Source organism: Falco rusticolus, chromosome 10 (genome assembly GCF_015220075.1).
Source record: "Falco rusticolus isolate bFalRus1 chromosome 10, bFalRus1.pri, whole genome shotgun sequence".
NCBI lineage: Eukaryota > Metazoa > Chordata > Aves > Falconiformes > Falconidae > Falco > Falco rusticolus.
Genome location: NC_051196.1, coordinates 37,016,102 through 37,035,923, shown reverse-complemented (window position 1 = coordinate 37,035,923; position 19,822 = coordinate 37,016,102).

The window sequence follows — 19,822 nt, the reverse complement described above, 5'->3', positions numbered from 1 at the left end:
TGCAGCCCCGCAACTGCCGCAGTGCCCAGCCCTGCACCGGGCACTGCCACACCGGGCAGGGCTGCCAGCACCCGCAGGCTCCCGGCTCTCCAGCCCCCAGCCCCAGCCAGCCAGTGTATAGCGCCTGGTGTGAACCCACTCCAGGGGGGAAACTGAGGCAGAAGTGACTTGACCAGCATGAGACGGGCAGTAGGAGATGCCTTGAGGCTCACATCTGGGTTTGTCCACTTTAATTTTTTTCTTCCTTTCTGGCACAGCTCCCATGAAATGTGATGTCTGACTCTAAGCATCAGCCATGCTCACTCTGCAGTGAAGCAGGCAGCGCAGGCAAGCACTGCTCTGCCCACCTCAGCGCCGCATCAGCGCTATCCTTCCTGGCAGGTGAGGGGGGAAGAAATCAGTGGGAGCCTTGGAAAAAAAGGAAACATGATAAGCAAATCCTGGTTATTAAGATGTGAGGTTTGCTTCGTTTTCCTTCTCTTTCAAGCCAGAGGGATTAGCGCCAGCCAGATAAGAGACCTGCCAAGGCACTTCCAGCAGCCTGCTCAGCCTAGCCTCCAGTTAACTTCCAGCCAAGACGATTTCTGGAAGCATGGGCATCTTTCTTCAGCACCCTCCAAAAAAACAGGAGGGTCAGAGATGAAGCTGCTCTGGAAGCTTTTCTTGCACAAAGAATGGCTTTCCATCAGCAGTGCTGCCAGGCCCTGACAACTGTGTCCCCATCTTACCTGGGAGCGCTGCCAGCGGGTTGATATTTGCACAGCTCTTCAAAACCTGCCAGACTTCCACCAAGCCCAGAGAAGGGCCCAGCGTGGTCCCTTCCCCAGGCACCTTGGCTTGCAGCGTGCTGCAGCCCGGCACCCGCAGGACGGGGTGGCTCAGGGCAGCTGTGCTCTCCTGGGGCTGCAGACGTGGAGATGGAGCAAAACACAACCCTGAGCACAGAGAATGTGCTGCCTGGGCTCTCAGAACCTGCACATTTTGTTCTCTTCTAATAAAGGGGGCTCTTTTCCCAGGGACACTGCCCTTCTCTCTCTGAGCCCTCATCAGCCTGTCTAGCCTGCCTCTGCCATGGCGAAGGGGGGGAAATGTTTTGCTTTTGAGTGAAAGCCAAGCTCTTCACCAGCGTCTGGGATGTGGAGCTCCAACAGGGACCCAGAGCACTGCAGGGACCGGTGCAAGACAGTAGTGCCATCGCCCCGTTGGCCCACAGCCACTTGCACAGCGGCCCAGGCTCCGGGCAGGGCTGTGGCTTTCACACCGCCCAGGGTGACCAGCTGCGGGGAAAGCGGTGAGACCATTGCTTGCATGAGTCCCAGGTGCACAGGAGCAGACAGGGGTGCCACAGATCACTCCCGCTCCTCAGCAACTCCTCCCCTGCTGCTGCATCCTCACTCAGGACCTGGTGCTATAGGCGACATGCTCCCAGCATTTCAAATACCTCTTTGGGCTGGTGGGTGGATGGTGACCTCTCTCCAAGGAGCAGCACAGATCCCCTTCCCTTCCTTGGCCTGGGCTCTTGTCAAGGTGAGCAGGGAGTGCAATACTGAAACATGGTACTTCATGTCCAAGTTCATATGTCTCCTGTTGAAGGAGAAACATGTTTTGTCCCAGAGGATGGAAAGCAGCTAATGAAAGATTTAATTGCCATCCCTAGTGGGAGAGGGAGAGCAGGAGTTACTCACCTCTCTCTCACCCAGAGTCAGAAGGCAGCACCTGGAGTGTGGAGGGAGCTTGACCTCCCTTTGATATGATAATCTCACCACTTACAAAAGATGCAAACACAGAGTCAAAGTCGCTGAGGAAAACCAGACAGGCACAGGAAGATCTGGAAAGCCGGTATCATACCTCCAGGTTTCTTCTTCAGCGTGAGGGAGGCAGCAGTGACTAATGGGCAAAGCCCCGGGGGTGCTTGGATGCTTTCCCCGGCACCCAGGGCACGGTCCCTCAGCTTCACTGCCCCTGTCCCCACACCTGCCACCTTTGGAAAGGAGAGGCATCGGACAGGACACCTGATGTATATCTGCCTGTGAGGACAGTCAGCTGCAGAGAGCACCTACCAGGAGTCTTGTCAAAACACCCAGAGGAGGCAGATCGTCACCTGTGGTGGTGATGTCACCCCCAAAGACTAAACAGTGACACGTGACCTGGGCACAGGTATCTTGTCATCACCCTCTGAAGTAAGGCAGCTGCTTTCAGTGCCTGAAACACCCATGCAAGGAGCAGCTCCGAGATTTCCCACTTGATGCCAGAGAAGAGAAGGAAGTAGGATCACCATTTTTCAGGAAATTCTGACATTTTGAAATTCCTCCTCAGGCAGACAGGTAAAAGAAAAAAAAAAAAAAAAAAGACACATTCATATTTCCATGACAAAAATAATTTTGGAAGTGTTATAGTTCAACAGACCTGGTACATTTCCTTCCAAAACTTTAAAATGTTGCATTATAATATAATTCACAGCATAAAATGTTCTCTTGGAATAAAAAGGTGCTTTAAAGCAAGGATTTTGTGAGAACTTTTTCAAAAGCAGAAGTCACCGACATCAGCAATTCATACAGAAATTCAGATCTCAGTGAAAAAGCTTCCAGAGAAATGTCCTGGAGGAAGATATCCACCCAGCCCTCGAGTGAGCTGGGCTGTCTCAGACCGTGCAGTGGCCTGGTGGGGCTCTCCTGGCCCCTGCAGGAGAGGTGAGGTGGGAGGGGGTCTGCACCTTGCGTTGTGCAGCTGTGGCGTGCAAAGGGGGTTACAGCCAGGGAGGGCTGTGGCGTGGAGGTGCTCCCTGGCACCTGCCAGACCACCCATCCCTCGGTGCAGCGGTCCACAACCAGCAGCTGATGACGACACATCGTTTCTCTGACCATTCATCAATTTTTCCTAATATCCATGTTCTTCCAGAAACAACCATGTCTCTCTCTGCACAGCGCACAAGGGACCTTTCAGTCATATTGCAATACGATAAACACTAGTGAAAAGGGTCCCCGTTCCAAAGGGGGAGCAAAGAGGTGCTCGGGGCAGAGGCGCAGCAGAGCTCGTGGGCTGGGCAGCAGCAGCAGGGCAGCGCAGCTGCAGCAGGCGACGCGCTAGGCACAGCGGCAGGGCATGAATGAGCGGACAAATATTTGGAGGCTATCAGCATGCACATATAATAAAAGCCAATTAGATGCATATGACAGATTGTAAACCTCTTGTGTGTTGTTTAAAAAAAACATGTTTTCAGCTTGTCTGCCTTTAGAGAGCTTCTCAATAACAGTTTTACTCTGGCTGAGAAATTACAGGCATCCCGCCCACGCTGCACGAAGCCTGACATTTCCAATCACATCTTCTTCCTTTTCATTTTTAACAGGAAAAAAAAAAACAAAACCAAAAAACACAAAACACCTCAACATGACTTATCATTTGCAAGTTGAGCCAGATATGGTTTCATCAATAACTGATGGAACCGATCAAATGGCATTATGTCTTATAAATAGCATACCTGTACTGCTAGTGCAGCATGCATGGGTCAAGAGACTGCCCTACACGAGCTTCCAAAGCTGGTAGTACATTCAGCAAACCGGCTCTGGAAAAGACAGTGACATTATAATTTCTGCCATGACTTCATGCAAATAAAGAAGCAGGCTTCATCTTGCGTGAGCTCCAGCCTGTGGCCATGGCTGTGCGCTGCCTCGTCCATCAGGGCTAGTGGGGCTGGATTGCTGTAGGGGTGAGGGCAGAGGCTCGGGGAGCTCCGGTCCGAGGGTGAGCAGCCTCGGGGAGCAGGCAGGCAGCCAGATGTTTCCCTGAGAAGATGCTGGGCACGAGAAGCCAGCTCCCCTGGCAGCCCGAGGGCCGGGTGGTTGCAGCGGTCCTGGCTGTGGGCACAAGGGAGGCAGGACCTCTCTGCCACATCCCCACCATGGCCAGCACCACGGGCACCTGCTGCTCCAGCACCCCGAGGGGCGAGAGGGCAACAAGCCACCTGCTGGTGTGGGGAGAAGCCCCGGGAAGGGAAACTGCCCCCCACACAAATAGCGGGTGCTGCTCTTGCCAGCGTCCAGCAACGGGCAGGTTTGTTTCCCTGCATTGTACATGCAGCTGCCAGTCGCCACGCCGAGGGCTCGCAGCTCTCACAGGCTGTTACGGAAAGGCAGTAAGGACTGGGGAGCGCCGGGCTCTGCCGGCCAGGCGATGATGGTAGGCACCGAAGCAAGTGAGCTCTGGCCTTTGAGAACATAAAGGAACAGGAAATTTCTATAGTTCCTGGCAAACCCACACACAAAACCACGGCACCAGAGTGTCTTAAAGGCTTAGAAACAGCAGAAAGGAGAAAAAGCCTGACACTGCAAGCCTTTCCTAAATTTCATGATATTTGAGCCAATTACATTTTTACTCTTGTTCCTGACGTCTGACTGAAAATTTGAGAAAATTTAATGCTGGCTTTACTGGGGAAGAAATACGATGTGAAGATAATTTTAGTTTCCAAAGAGCCTGCTTCAAATGGCTGTGATTTTGCTTTCAGCTGGTGCAAAAAGCTGGACTGACACCTTTTGTTGAATAATGCATCTGGGATAACGTTCTCCGCTGCAGGGAGAGGTCTGGCACACAGCCCTGCCCCGATTACACCCTGCTTAAGTGCTATTTAGTTGCTTTCAGGGGATTACAACAGGGAGTGGGCTTTGTCCTGGCTCTGTGCACAGCAAAAGATGTCATTATTCTCCAGGAGAACTGGTCTACAGATGGATCTTTGTGTTATTACATGCAAATAATCTTCATCTGAAAGTACCTGCCGCTCATAACATTGAATCTAGCATTCAACTAACAATCGCAGCCATTATCCAACAAACGTTAAAAAGAAGAGGGGGGGGGGGGGGAAAAGCAGCCAGAGGGCAGGAGGATGGTTTGTCGTAGCAGCATCACTGCCTGGCCTCGGCTGTTACCCTCCCTGCCTCTGCAGGAGGTGCCACGTATGCATCAGCCGAGACCCCCGGAGCCCAGCCGCGAGTGACCGTCAGCACCTCATCCCCCTGCCATGTCAGCGCCCCTCAGGGAAGCCGGGCACGTGTGGCTGCCTCCCCTGCCCGCTGGGACACCTGCCTCATGCCAAGCTCCCCCAGCAGGGTTTTTAAACACAAAATCATCTTGCATCTTCCAACAGAACTATCCCCCAGACTGCCTGACTTAGCATTCAGCGTGCAGTAAACACATCAATATAGGCATGACATCCCATATATTTTGGCCTGCCTGACAGTGCTGACAGCGCTCCTCAAGGCGAAACACTCAGTTAATCCCAGCAGCCACCCAGGGCGGGCAGGTTTAGCAGGAGGGTCAGTGCTGATGCTGGCAGGTGAAGGAGATCCCACCATCCAGCTGCCTTGTGAGACACTGGCCCTTGCCACCGGCCACCCCAGTGACACAGGGAGGACGGCCACGAACCAAGCTGGGCACGTGTGCCAGTGCACCGGGTAGCCTCTACAGTGCTGGGGACACACTACTCGTGCCCACTGTGGTTCCTATGGAGGGTGGTGCTGGGCACCCTTTTTTTTTTTTTTTTTTCACCAACCACTTTGAGACACAGCTGCAAAACACTGTACAGGCAGCTGCAAACCCCCCTTACTGCTGCCAGGTTGACTCTGCCTGGGTGCGGACTGGGCACTGGTGCCCTGGGGACTGACCATCAGGCAGGACAGCCTGCTGCCACCCTCCTCCTGGATATACCCCACTTGCTCTGGTCTCTGGGCACAGGCAGCCCAGCTGTCCAAGGGAGGAGTCAGCTGGCATCCCCACAAAGTGGTCCCCAGGTGCTGGGAGCACTGGGATGCAGAGTAAGCTGAGCCCCCTGCTCTCCACTGCAGCCACCCATGGGGCCACCACTTTTGTAACCACTGCACAGGGCTGCCACCAGCCATTGAAGCCTGTCCCCACAGTGTCCTGCTGCGTGAGCCCACTGTGCTTGATGCCAGCCCACCCAGGCAACACCACCCCCTCCACCAGCTCTCTGTGGGACAGTGGTACAGGGCTCCTCTCTGGTGCACCCTGTACACAGGAACAAAACCCCACAGAGCTGGCAGAAAGGTGCTGGAGGGGCAGGGTAGGAATGCCATGGCCGTCCCAGGGGCTGCATGGATCCACAGCATTGATCAAGCTGTCATAATTGTCACCTCAGGGTCTGTTGGAACACTTGGAGCACAGGGCTGTCTGGCCCTACAGTGATAGATGGGGCACATGGGCATGGGGCCATACCTAAATGCCATTAGGAAAGCAGAGTTTAAAAAAAGTGAAAGGTGCAATAAAGAAAAGGCCAAAAGCAGCAGGATTAACCTCATTAATTGTGTGGTATCATAGTAAAAATCTGTTTGCTGATGAGGGATCTGTCCATATGAATATTTGCTGTGGTTTACATGCAATCCCAAATGATGTGGGGAGATGAGATGCAGCGTCTTTGCCTCACACTCTTCTAGCAGCCTTCTGAGTACTGACAAGTGAGGATATTGCCCATTCTGCAGAACCAAAGGCAGGACTGGGGAACACTCCAGTTTTCTTTTTTGAAGCAACCTGCAAGCTAAGAAAAGATGCTGGGCTATTGAAACCTTGCCCAGCTGGAAGGGCTCACCCAAACCCAGGGCAGACATCCTGTCTCCAGGATGACACATGCCTGAAGAAACCAGAATTAAACCAATTACAGAGGATAAAGGACAGAAACTATGGGCAGGAGATGCAGGTCCCAGGGTAGAAACAAGAGCTGTAGGGGTAGAGGTGGGGATATCTCCTCTGTGTAGGTCAAGAATGACCTGAACCTGCATGCAAAAACCTGTGATTTTTACCGGCAGGGAGCAGTAGTCCAGCCCTCAGACACACCAAGGCCAGATCCAGGAGCTGCTCAGCAGCAAACAGAGAAACACAGGTCAACATGCCAGCAGGACACAGAAGCTTTTAACCTGGAAAAAGCTCTTGACCTCTACTGGGGAAAGTTTCTGCTCAGCAACTTCCAGAGAGAGATAGCTGGGAGACCCCAGGCAGGTAAGGGGAAGGAGGTGCAAGTAGAGCAGCACATGCAGAATATCACTGTTCCCACCACACATACGTTATCCTAACAAATGGCCATGAGCAGTATGAGCAAGAGCAATCTAAGCCTACAACCTGCAGGCATATACCCTACCCTGCCCTGCCCTGCCCTGCCCTGCCCTGCCCTGCCCTGCCCTGCCCTGCCCTGCCCTGCCACTCACCCAGTTCACCCTCTGCTCCAAGTCAGGCTCCTTGTCAAGGGGGCCCTGGTGTGCTTAATAAAAAGGCTCATCAAAGCCAAATCAAGGACTTAAAGACAGCCTGCTGTGCTTTCCAGAGAGGTGATTCTCAGAGCAGCTGCTTAGAGACATGCTGCACTTCTTGGTATCCATCTCTTTCTGGAAACTCAGCAGAGGAGAGGAGACTGGCTGGTGCTCGGCATGGCTCTGCCACAGTGCCTTGCTGCCTGAGCCTGCTGTGTGATGTGGGTACTCTCCTGCCCAGTGCATCAGCCTGGCCGCATTATCCCAGCCACAAGCGGGAACCCTTTTACTATTCTGCATTTGAAGTCAATCCTTTGCTTGAAGCTGCTTCTTTGCAGGGTGCTGGGGACTTGGCTTTCCCTGAACTGCAAAGGACAGAGAAGCTCCATGCGCCCTGCTCTGGGGGATTTAAGTGCCAGGCCTGGACTAATTTCCTTCACAGCCCCATGTGGATGTTGCTATCACAGAATAGCAAGTGGCTTTGGAAGCAATTGGATTTCACAGCATACCTGCCCAGTCCTAGGGAGCTGCCTGATACCAGTGCTCCTGCACAGGTCTCCATCCCCAGCTGTGTGATGCAGCCTGTGCCCAAGCACCTTGGGACGGGAGCTTGACCACGGGCACGTGTCTGGGAATAGGGACAGAGCTTGCTGGTGACAGTCCAGGTGCCTTGGCCCCGTAGGAAAGCATCAGGGAATACTCACAGTTAAATACTGGCAACTTAAAGAAGGAAAAGTGGTCAAAACCTTCCCTGTGTAAAATTTTTGCAAGTTACTTTATCACAAGGGCAGGTGAAAGGCCCCTGGTTACAGTGGGCAGAGGATAGGGGAACATCTCCAGACCACCTTCAGGGACCCCCACCAGGCAGGGCAGCCCCTCTCACCCTGGGCAGCAGCTGCAGCCCATAAACGCCTCAGCCCTTATTTTCCGCTGAGGACAAAAGCCATCAACAAAGTCCTAATTAAAAAACAACCATGAAGCAAAAAGCACAGCTAATTGCTTTTTGACTGCAGAACAAAAGCCGCTCCTTTGCCTAATTACACAGTGAAAATGAGAATTCAAACCCGAATTATAAGTAATCACACAAGCAAAGAAATGGGAGTGAATGCCTATAGGAACCTGAACACACGCCTGAGCACAAAGACAAGGCAACAGCTATAAAAGGGGGATGACAACGAAAGTATTTAAGAGTCATTATATTGAGTTAATCTGCTGCTCCTCAAGTACCTTCCTCCACCGAAGGTGCATCCTGGGGCACTGAAGCTCCACAATACTCCCGAGAAGTCCTACGGGTGAAATCATGGGCTGCCTCTGGCAAGGGGACCGCATTGCCCAGCAGCGTTCACTCACCCACCGAGCCAGAAGAACCGGAGTGCAGCCTCCCACCCAGGGCACACCATGCTTCTCCCACCTTCTCCCACCTCCTCCGTGGGTCTAAGCCAAGCTGGCATGTTCTGCAGGGCCAGAGAACACGCACGTCCCCTGAGGGCAGAGCTTCCCCACAGACAGGTGCCCCAGGCTCCCTGTGGGGTGGCAAAGGGTCTGCAGGGACAGACACCCCGGGTGGGAACCCGAGCCCCGCAGCTCGTCGTGTCCCAAGGCCACATGGTGGCCCACGTGAAGTGAGCCGAGTGGCCTGTCTCTGAGATGGCAGTGGGCCTGCAGCACTGCGGGGAAAAGGGAAAAAATCCTTTTGTTCCTAGAATAATCAGTGTGGGAGAAAGGAGGTGGGGAAACAGGAGGAGAAAAGTAGGTTACACTGAAAATCTCACGGTCCGCATTGGAAAAGCAAGTCCCGTGCTCCTGAGGGCTGCGTGGAGATGATGGTCAGGAAAGATGGAAACAGTCAAATTAATGTGTCCTTACCCAGAGGACAGTTAACCTGCAGAGCTCCCTGTGCCAGGAGGTCCTCGCATCAAGTACGAGGTGTCAGGCCATGGAAAGGGGATGGCACTGGACAGTATAGGGTGCCTCCTTGCTGAGATGTGGTCCGACACCTGACCTGGCCCCACTGAAGACAAGACTTGCTGTTGTCCTGAGGCCCTAGACACCACCTGGGCAGCCGGGTACCAGGAGGGCAGCAGCACAGAGGAGGCACCTGGCCAAGAATCAGCGTTTCCCAGTGGCCAGAGCATGGGACCGTGACTTGGCCCATGGCACAGGCAGGCAGGAGCCTTTGCACCAGCCACCCTGGCTCAGTCACCGCTTCCACTGCACCCGTGCGTGTGGCTCCCACCTTACGGCAGGCAGGCAGAGCCTGTTCAGGGAGCTGGGTACAGGAGGGCTCATGGTGCTGGGTAGCCATGAGTTGTGCTACTGGGAACCTGCCCTCCAGGCTAAACCCCCTGCCCAGGTCCAAACCAGCCCCAGATGCAGCAGCATCCACGACATTTAAACCCAATTATTCCCACTTGCAGTAAGGACCAGAGCGTGCTCTCCCTGAAATGCCGAGTGCTGCATATGAATCAATAGCTCATTTCTTTCTCTTATCAGAGGGGATCGGGGAGGGAGAGACCATCAACATGAGGAAATCAAAGAAAATGGAAATGGCATAGCAACAAGCTGATGTCTGAGTGAGCCTCGCGATATCAGCTGGAGGTCGTTCTTCTCTTCATGCTTCACGAAGAGTGCCAAGGGACTGCCACATCACTAGCAAATTCAGAGGTGCTGGGAGATGCAAAAGCCTTTTGTCACCAAGTTTTGTAAGCACAGCACCAAGTTGCAGCTCGCCCAGGGGGTGGGAGCTCTGGTTTGGCCCCATGCTGAAGAAACAGCCTGAGGCCACCAACCCAGTAGGGACAGACTCTGGCCAGGAGCCACAGCACAGCTGGGCACCCAGCAGAGGAATGGCTGGAGCTTGTGCCCAGCACCACATGTGTGGTTCCTGGGCATGGCCAGTGGTTATGGGGGACGAGATCCTGCCTCAAGTCATATCCCCTCCCTCCAGAGCTGGCTGCACTGGGAGGGTCAAACTCAGGCAACGTGGTGCAAGGCTGGGGACTGAACTGCCTAGATACTGACCTCCTGGGGCCATGGTGCTGCTCTCGGTGCCCAGCAGAGATGTATGCTGGTGCAATACATACCCACATCCATATCACCCCCTGCCATACCATCCCCTACCCATAGCTCCAGCACTAAAGCCCCACAGAGCCCAGACGTGGCTGCAGCGCTGCTAAAGCACACTTTCCTCCAGGGCAGCCTTGTTCTCAGCAGTAATGATCTCACCCTTCATAGACAAATCCCCACAGGTTTCTGAAAGAAAGTAACTGCTTGAATGTGTCCCAGTCCCCAGAAATGGCGAGGGGGAAATTGCTAGCCTGCGATTAAACATTTTTCAGTGATAAAAGCAGCATCCCAAGGATGATGGCATTGCCCAACCTTGAAGTCTCTGTTTAGCAGACACAGCCAGCATGCACCAGTGGGTGCTCTTCCCAGGTGGCCGTGTCCATCAGGCAGCTGGGGAGGCTCACGTGCACGCTGCTGCACCCCAACCCTGTACTGCTCAGTCACTCCGTGGCAGGGATAAAGGGCCATCCAGTGCCACTGCTGGAGGGCCCAGCCATCGAGCCTGTCCCCCCTCAGCCAGCACTCTAGGAAAGTCCATCAGGTTTTTAACTTCAGTAAATTCTGACCACTAATTGCACCCAGTTAGCCATTCCAATAAGCTATAAACTCCCTTGTGAATGTTACAGCCATCACCAGCAGTCCACTGGGCCATAATGATCACCGGTATCATTTGTAAACACAAAATTACCCTGATGTTCTGTAGGAGGATGCTGCTCCCCTTGATCCAAAAAGAACCAACTCCCTTTCAGGGCAGTGATGCCCTGCGGAGGGGACAGGGAGCATGGCATCCCCAGCTGAGGGACCCTGGGTCAGAGCCTGGCAGCACCCACTGACTCTCACAGGCACCATCTCGTAAGAGATGATTTCAATGTTCATCTACCTTGCATCAGAGGCTGCTTTTGAAAATCCTTGCCTGCCTTGCTGTGCCCAGATACCTCTGAGGTGGCCAAAGGTAAGTAAGATTTGAGAGGAATCATGTCTGAACCACCTGTCTCCCCCAGGATCACACGCTATGCTGTATTTGCCCTCAGTCCTCAGCAGAAGGCAGAAGCTCTGCACAACAGCCTGGAGAAGGACGACCAAGATAAGCACATGAAGTAATTAAGCTCCAGCTCACATCTCCCCCATGTCCCCCAGGCTTGATGTGTGCTCTGGACACAGGAGAATCACACACTGGAGTTGTATCAAATGCTGGAGGGTAGGAGAGATGCTCACAAGAAACAGTACATATTTTTCTGTTGAAGAGAATTTTTCAAGGGGAAAGCAATATACCCAGTTAAAAAAAAGAAGCGAGACTAACAGCAGCCAGCCAGCCTGGCTGTGGTCATCACCCTCTGAGCGCCTCTAACACTCCGGATACAGCTCAGCACCTTGCCTGGTGGATCACTGTTAGCTGCAGCACTCTGACATGGGAGACGGCTGGCAGAAAGGCATCATCTTCCTTGCTGCTTGGTGTGGCATCTCTGCAGAGATGCTCTTCAACAAGAGCTGCCAGCCAGGGTGCTTCGCAGCTCCTGTGAGACCGTGTACCCACAAAGAGCCCACCCCAGCAAGAGCTCAGCCAGCCTGGCACCAGCTCCTCCTGCACGAGCCCCAGCACAGCCGGCAGGTGGGCAGCAGGGTGCTGAGGGGCACCAGCCTGACCCAGCTGCGGGCAGCTGCAGCCCTTCCTCCCAGGAAGAAGAGGCTGGGACCCAGGAGACCCAGACTTGCTGTGGCCACCAAGGGAAGTCAGGAGCAGGGCTGACTGTGGGGAGAGTTTGGGGGCCAGGGGAGCGGGCAGGTATGGGCTGGATGAGGGAGGATGGGGCAGCTCTAGGCTGGGGCTCTGGCAGCGGGGCTCGTCATTAAGACTCGCCAGTCCTAATCCGCCCCTCCTTCCTCCTGCCCGAATAGCTGGGGTCTGGGTTTACCTCGGGAAGGAGAAATGCTATTTATCATATTTCTTGCAAATGTTCTTCTGCCTCAGCAAACCAGCACTGGCTTACGTAAGAGACCTCTGGGATATTTGCAACAGGCGAAGGCATTTGAGCATGCAGGAGGTGTGTTTTGTAACACAGTGTACGCTCATGCAAGCAGGCTGGGGACGCAGGCAGGAAGCTGCTGCAAAGAAAGAGCCAGCACTACAGTCCCAGAGCTGTGATGGCGCTTTTAGGTCCTCTTCCCCAGAGAAAAGACCAAAGAGCAAGGGATGGCATTCTCCCTGCCAGCTTGTACTTAAGCAGACTGCCTCTGAAAGGCAAGAGTCTGTGAACAAGAGCACTGAGGCCTGTCACGGCCCTGAAACCTCAGGGTCTGTCTGATACCTGACAGGATCTTTTGTCCACAGCTCACGGTGCTTAGGGTCCAGAGCCAGAAGAAAATCATCAGCATCAGCTCTCCTTGTTCACTCATTTGGATTCAGCACAGCATCTCCTTTCCCATCCCATCCCTAAGCCAACCCTGCCACCAAATCTCCCACACGTTCCAGGCAGCACCATGGCTGCTGGGTTAGAGACACCTTCCCAGCAAGAAGAATCCTGTAGCATCTGTGCTAACCATGAACATGTCTGCAGCTACAGCTGCGGGACTTCAGGGAAGCAGCAATCCTGTCTGGTTTATTCAACAACTAGTATAAAATCTTTGCCATGATTCAGTTGACTCTGGTGCAGAAAGAGTCGAAGAAGCTCTAGGTACACCCTTGGGCTTCAGATCTGGGGGTGGTGCAGCAGGGGTATCTAGTGGTTATAGGACTGGTTATATTGGTTATAGGATGTTTATAGGTTCCAGCATTTAGGTCACCTGGGATCAGTCTCAGTTTCATGTGCATTGGCCTCTTGTCTGACCTTATTTCAGTCAAAGCAGCAGGAATCCCGGACACTTTGGCATCAGGCTGTCCCAGGGCTCTCACCGGGGAGATGCAGAGGGATGCCAGGAGCTTTGGAAACTCGACTGGCAATCCTTCCATGCCTGGTTCTGCATTTGTACCATGGGGTTGCAAGACAGCTGCCTGGCTCTCATTTGCTTTGTCTCCTTCTGTGGTGATGCTCTGGTGCTGGGACCAAGTCATGACAGCAAACCAGGCAGCTGCTGGGCTGAGACCTTGTGCTTGTGCATTTCAAGCAAAAGCTGACAGCTAAATAAGACCTTGTGCTGGACTGCTGCACAGGTAAACCCTCTTCCATGGTCAGATTCACTGTGCTCCGCCTGCAAAGATAAAGACAGAAATTTAGTGCAGAAAACAAGAAGGACTTCTTGAGTGGTGGCTGCACTCAAGTGGTGAGTGGTAACAACAATAGGTTGTTACAGGAGTGTGGGCACCTTCGAGGTCAGAGCATTCCTCACTCTGCACTGGCAAAGGATAAATACATCTAGTCCAGCCTTCGTGGTGGCTGCTCGTTCAACCTGTTAGTCAGACGCCTGCACTTAATGGACTCCTCAAGGCCCTTTGGCAGGCTGGGGTATAAAAGCTGTCTTGAACCTGCAGCAATGCCCAAGGGTTATGAGCTGGGTGCTGCAGGCTGGAGCCAGGCTGCTCGGTCGGCACATCCCTCTGCAGTCCCTATAATTTAGTAAACAACAAGGAGAGTGGTGCTGGCAGGCGGAGGTGGCTTGCCCTTACACATGAGATTACTGAATTTCAGGGCTATAAAAACAGGACTCGCAGCCGGAATAAGGCAAAAGACTGGTGGATCACTCACCTGGAATAAGTCAGGTATGATCCCACAGCAGAGGTGAAGGGAAGATTTAATTCCTGCTTATCTTCCAAATGCTCTGCTGGGCTAGCTTTAAAATCACGGTGCTTTTAAGGGAAGCTATGGCAGTTGCTGAGCAGGAAATCCTGCAGTGACAACCACCTGAACTCACTGGAAGAGATTGTGGCCCTTGCACCCAGCCACACAGTCCCTTGCCCTGCCCAGTCTCCCCCAGCTCCTCTGCTGGTGGAATTCCCCTTATGCCATCCCATACCGTGTCAGAGGCAGCACACACTTAAGCCATCACAATGCACTGCACTGGTTTATACTGTTTGCATATACCTCTTAGCATTATAGATTTGGCCTTTGTCTTTGTTATTTGTGTCTCCAGTTCTTCCCCTACTAAGTACATTAGTTGCCATGGAAACAATTATTTCATTGGTATAAGTAATCTTCACAACAACCACAAAAGCACCAAAAAGTCAGTTCATATGCTGTACCTTCCACTTAATTCAGTTAGTTGCTAATTAGCTCTTCCCTTTAAAGTGATCAAAATCTCTGCCACCAATAATCTGTAGGGAAAAGTAAAGAGTTTTGACTGGGTGCTTTGATTGTTTTGTGCAACCACCATCCAGCCGCTCAGGCTCAGCGTGGGAGGACCAGAGGACATCAGCTGGATGTAGGAAGCACCCGGCAACTCGCAGCATCAGTGCCCAAACCGCTGAGCAAAGCAGAAGGACCCAGCACAGTCCCAGTGCCATGGAGCTGACACAGTCATTGCACCGGGGCAGAGGGTGCAGCATCCCCGCGCAGTGACGTGGGGATGCCGTGGGGACACCTCGCTTGGGAACCCACCAGAGCTAGTGCACTCCAGACTGAGCAACCCTCACTCAGCAAGCTCCTCTTTTGCGCTGTGCAGGCAGTGAAAACGCTGTTTCCTGCTGCATGCCAAAATAATGGGTCCTCAGGTGACGAGGGAGAAAGAAGCGGGTAGCAGGGGCCCTGCGGGCATCTCGCTGCTGGGCATCGCAGCTGGCGGTTACTGCCTGCAGCAGTGACAGCAACAGCTTTGCTGGGCCAGCCTCTGCTGCACCCCGCATCACACAGGTCCTGCGCCTCAGCATCCCTGGGCAGGTCTTCAGAAAATGAACCCTGCTTTGCAATATACCAAAGTTTATCCAAGGCTTTACATTAATGAGAGATGATTAAAGTCCCAAATCAGGCTCTCACAAGGTCTGATGGCACACCTGGAGCTGGCCTCTCAGCACAGGACACCAGCTGAGCCACCCAGTGCACGAGTGCCAGCTGGGCACTGCTGGTTGTGGGGCTGCAGGGCCAACATGCGGGGTGGTTGATTGGTGGAGAGGGCACTTTGCATCAAGCCCTAGCTAGATTTGTGGAAGCAGGTTTAGGTGGATCCAGGGGTGAGAGGGAATATGAGCTGGGCACATCGTGCCACCTCTGCCCGATGAGAGAGAAGTGGCTCACCTGAGGATGCTCCAGGCTGATAGCCTCGTCATCCTCTCAAGTGCTGCTGAGTGTGAGATGTCAGATGAGCACTTCTGGGTGTCTGGTGAGAGCTGATTATGCAGAGCCAGGCTAATATTAGCAGTCAGACAAGCTCTTTGGTCTGGAAAGGAATAGGCAAAAAGCAGACTGGAAAAACTAACCTGATCATAAATCACTCCCAAAGAAGCTGATGTCTCCAGTGATCCATCCACAAGAATAAACCCAGGGACACCCCCTGGACCGTGATCAGCCAGGCTGGATCTGCAGGTTACAACAGCAAGGGCTGAATGTGTCAACGGGATGGGACAGACTGAGCCACTGGCTTATTTCTCTTCTTTGTCTCTGCACAGGGAAAATTTACTGCAGCTCAAATAACAACACGGCAATTAATTCTTCCTGCCTTCTCTATTTGGCAGTCACTGCAGCAGGGAACTGATAGCAACATTTCTGAAGGTTAGGAGCAGTGCTCAGGAGGTCACAAGCCTGGCAATCCATGAATCCTGAACAGAACTACACCATCACCTCTTCTGGATGTTATCATGTCTTGTTTTCTTTTTACTCATGAGAAACTTGTTCCTCTAACATGTGCTGCTAACTCCTCAAAGACTTTGAGATGTTCTGGGATCAGCACCAGCTGGCTGGTGGCTGGAGGGACCACAGAATCCTCCAACGGCTCCTACCTGCTTGGTGCTGAGGGTGTGAGTGCTGGAGCTACTCTGGTCTCACCACATTTTTTGGTCAGCTGGGGAAATCAGTACTGTTCACTGTCAGCAAATGGCGCCCCTGGGGAGATGCTCCTGGAGGACCTGAGACGAGCAAATCGCTTCAGAGATAACTGAAGCAGCTGTGACTGCTGCTCCAAGCCCATTGCAAGAGACAGCGGTGGGGACAGAAAGACAAAAAAACATCAGTTTTTTAAGTCAGTCAGCTGGTTAAATCAGAGGCCAATTCAGCAGCCAACAATTATTTGGACAGAAGAAGTCCAAAGAGATCTCCAGAGTTTGGGGAGACCCCAAACACTCTAATACAAAGGGCCCAGTCCCAGATGGAGAAAAGCCTTTGGTGGCAAAGGGATGTGAAGAAAACCCTTAATTATCCCTGGGAGGAGAGAGCTCATGTTTGCCAGCTGACTGTCACATTTCTCTTAGCTTGCACAGCCAACACCTCTCTTTTCTGTGGTTGTATGGCACTGTGGACCATGAAGTTGCAGCCCATGCCTGGTCTTCCAGCATGCTGCCACATCCAGGGAACCCAGAGGGAGCACAGGCAAGGTGTGCAACTGCGAATTCTTTTGCACTAGTGCCCATCTCTAAAGTGGCCCAGTCCTGCAATGTGGGCTGCGGTGGAACCGAGCCCAGTGGGATGGGGCAGCACGGAGTCTGGTTGCTGCTGGCCCAGTTCCCTTGTGCCTCCAGGAGGACTCAGGGAGGGAGGTGAACTGCTTGCAAATGGGGCACTGTCAGGTCAGACAATCTATTTTCTGTCCCCTCCCAGCAACTCTGGCATTATTAGAAGGTGCTGATGTCTCCAGATTGATAAACAGGAGCAGAGGAGCTGCAAGGGAAGGTCACTGGTAATCACATGCCAGACAGCCTGATTGCTTTTTCATATTGCCAAGTGAGGCATTCTGCCTGTGAAGTGTCACCCTCTGGGCTGAACTTTGCACACACAGGGACACCTCATCCCAGAGAGGGCACACGATATGTGGGGTCCAGGCCACTTTCTGACTTGCCTTCCCACAGCTCTCCCTGCCCTGGTGTGGGAGCGCCAGGCTGAAATGCAGCCACTCCACTCCAGCGCCTGTGTTGCCTAAACAAAATCAGCTTTTCTTTCCCACAGTCCCTGCGCAATCCCACAGCTTAGAGTGTCTTCACTTCTAATGCCACCACTTCTCATCCTGCACGCTCTTTCTCTCCTTACGTTCCTGTATCTGCCTGCCTGTTCCCACCCGCGCAGTGTGTTTCACACAGGGACTATAAGCCAGGGCTGCACCAAGGTCTGGCCTTTTTTAAGTGCGTTCTGGGAGACTGGACTTGCTGTAAGGACTTGAAGGCTCAGATTCAGCTGGCCGAGTTGCCCCTAGATCGCTTATTAGCTGCTCAAGGCTTCATTCCCCAGGACCACTCCGCAGAGGTGGAGAACAAGCCATTCAAGCAGCTTCCAGAAGTGGTTCGCAGGTCAGCTCCCTGATGAAGATACCAGCGACATTAACAGTGCTCTGTCTCTGCCCTGGTAACCAGGCCTTTCTTGGGGCTCTCGCGGTGACCACCGATGCGAAGCCCTGATTGAGGGGACTGTGGGTATCTGGCTCCAAGGCTCAGCCTGCTTATGTCAGCTCCCTGCTGGAGCAGGACAAGATGCTGGAGGCAGTGGGACAGTCCCTGCACAGCACCCACCCCACCACAGATACAACATGTGGTGAGGTCACCGTAGCCCCACCAAGAGCCTTTCAAGGTCCTCTGTGCTGTCTCATGGCAGATCTCAGCTCTACACCCAGCTTCAGCCAAAACCCACCGATCTGCCGCCCGCAGCCCCAAGGAGCCTGGGCAAGCTCTGTGCTGCTGTACATGGGTACCACCAAGGTGCCAGGAGTGTCCTCAGCTCCGATGTCTTCATAGCACATGGGAAATGCTACAGGCATGGCTGATAACCCAGTTTTTATTTTTCTGGAACAATGGATGCATTTTAGATTTTACGGGGGGGGGGGGGGGGGGGGCGGGAATAATTAGCTTATTAAATGACTCCCAAACAAACTTTTACCTAGGTTTGTACAGTGTACACTAAACCATTCTTATAAACAGGCTTGTCAGCAAGGCAGCAAGTCATTAGAAAAGGGTAAAATTAAGCCATGAATGACAATATTCTTATAAGAAAATCTGTAATGCCTTCAAAGTGAAAGCAAACTAAAAAACCATCAAATCAGTAAAATCTGGGGAGAGGAAAACTAATGAACTATTCTTACAGAGGTTACCCATCCTTGAAAAATCCACAAACACACCAATTTCCTATTCTGTGCCACCTAAAAGGTACAAAAATGTTCTTGTTTCAGTAGCACCTTCCATCCCAGGCTCTGTAAGCACAACACAAGACTGTCCAATTGTGCAAGCAGTTACCTGCACCACAGTCATTCTTCTGTTTAGTTGTGTGTGGCATTAAGTACCTCTCTCTCGCACACATGGCATAAGCCAGAGATGTTTCACTGGATTTACCAGGTTAATTCTGAAGTCTGGTCACATAAAGCTGTGGCAGAGAAAAATAAACTCCAGACATCTTAATTCAAAGCCCAGAGATATAACCTTCATGGAAAGTACTTTGCACTGCTGAGAATAAATCTATATCTCTGCTCATGTATAAATATCCAAGAATAAATTATTTGATAATGTTTATCCTTGCAACATGTGTGAAAGTCTTATATCATTCATTAGATGTTTGGCTTTCAGGATCAGCAGATGAGCACTGGCTGCTGCTCTCTTGACTTGATAGAAATTCAGAGCAAAATAATTATTTTCCCCTCCTAGGATAGTAAAGGGCCATTGCCTAAAAGCCATGGCCAAGCTCAGCCCTGCTCCCGTGTGGCAGGATGCCCCCGTTTGCCCACCAGCCCTGTCCTGGAGGGGTGGCACCACCCCATCCACCACCATCGCATCTCCTGCCTGCTCTTCCCCAACACCTCTGCTCTGTTCACTGGATCTCCTGGGGCTCCTCCATCCGTCTCCAGAGCCTCTGACAGCTGGGTCCAACCCTCCTGCTTGGCTTCATCATAGTGCTCCGGCTGCAAACCTTGCCAGCATCCCAAGGACAGCCTCTCCCTCAGCAAGCCAGCGCAGCCTGGCAGACTGAAGGGCATGTGCCCAACCCCACATGCCACCAGTTCCATGACAGCTGCACTAGCAGGTCGGGCATTTTGCTGTCAAGCCTTAGCTCTCCACTTCCTTCCAGAAGCATTTTGTTCATGATCTCCCTGTTGCAAACCCTGCTCCTTCACTGTGGTTTGGAAGGAGCTCTGACAGGTTGCTTCTCATAGAGAGATCATCTCATTGAATTTCCAGCCCATAAGGGTTTAGGTTTTATTAACACTGTTGGGAGTGGGATTTTTAATGCTAAATAAGTTTCAGCCTGAGCCAAGAAGGCCAAGTATCAAGGGAAGCATAGAGAAGGAATCATTGATGTTAAAGAGGGTTGTTTTTTTTAAAAAAAATGAAAAAAAAGAGCTGTGATTAATCTGCTTAATGCAAAGAGCATTTTCTGTGACATCGGTTTAATGAGTCAACACTTTTGCCACCGCGCTGCAAAGTCCCTCCACTCATTCAGCTCCTGGAGTCCATA